The sequence below is a fragment of the Penaeus monodon genome, chromosome 20 (genome assembly GCF_015228065.2).
Source record: "Penaeus monodon isolate SGIC_2016 chromosome 20, NSTDA_Pmon_1, whole genome shotgun sequence".
Taxonomy (NCBI): Eukaryota; Metazoa; Arthropoda; class Malacostraca; order Decapoda; family Penaeidae; genus Penaeus; species Penaeus monodon.
The window spans coordinates 33,279,749-33,279,969 of NC_051405.1; positions in this window are offsets into that span (position 1 = coordinate 33,279,749).

Here is a 221-nt window from a genome sequence, read left to right on the forward strand (position 1 = left end):
GAATAAACCTTCAATTTGTATTTTCCCGTCCCCCCCCTCCCCCCTAAAAAAAAATGTAAAAGCTTTGATCTTCCTGATGTGCATATCAAAGCGCTAAAAGTACTTCATATTAATACAGTAGGCTTATATTTTAAAAAAAAATCTCAGCACCTCGGTTCAAATATTATATAAAGCTCTTGTTTCCTAATCAACACATTTTAAAAATCTGCATTTCATCCGGC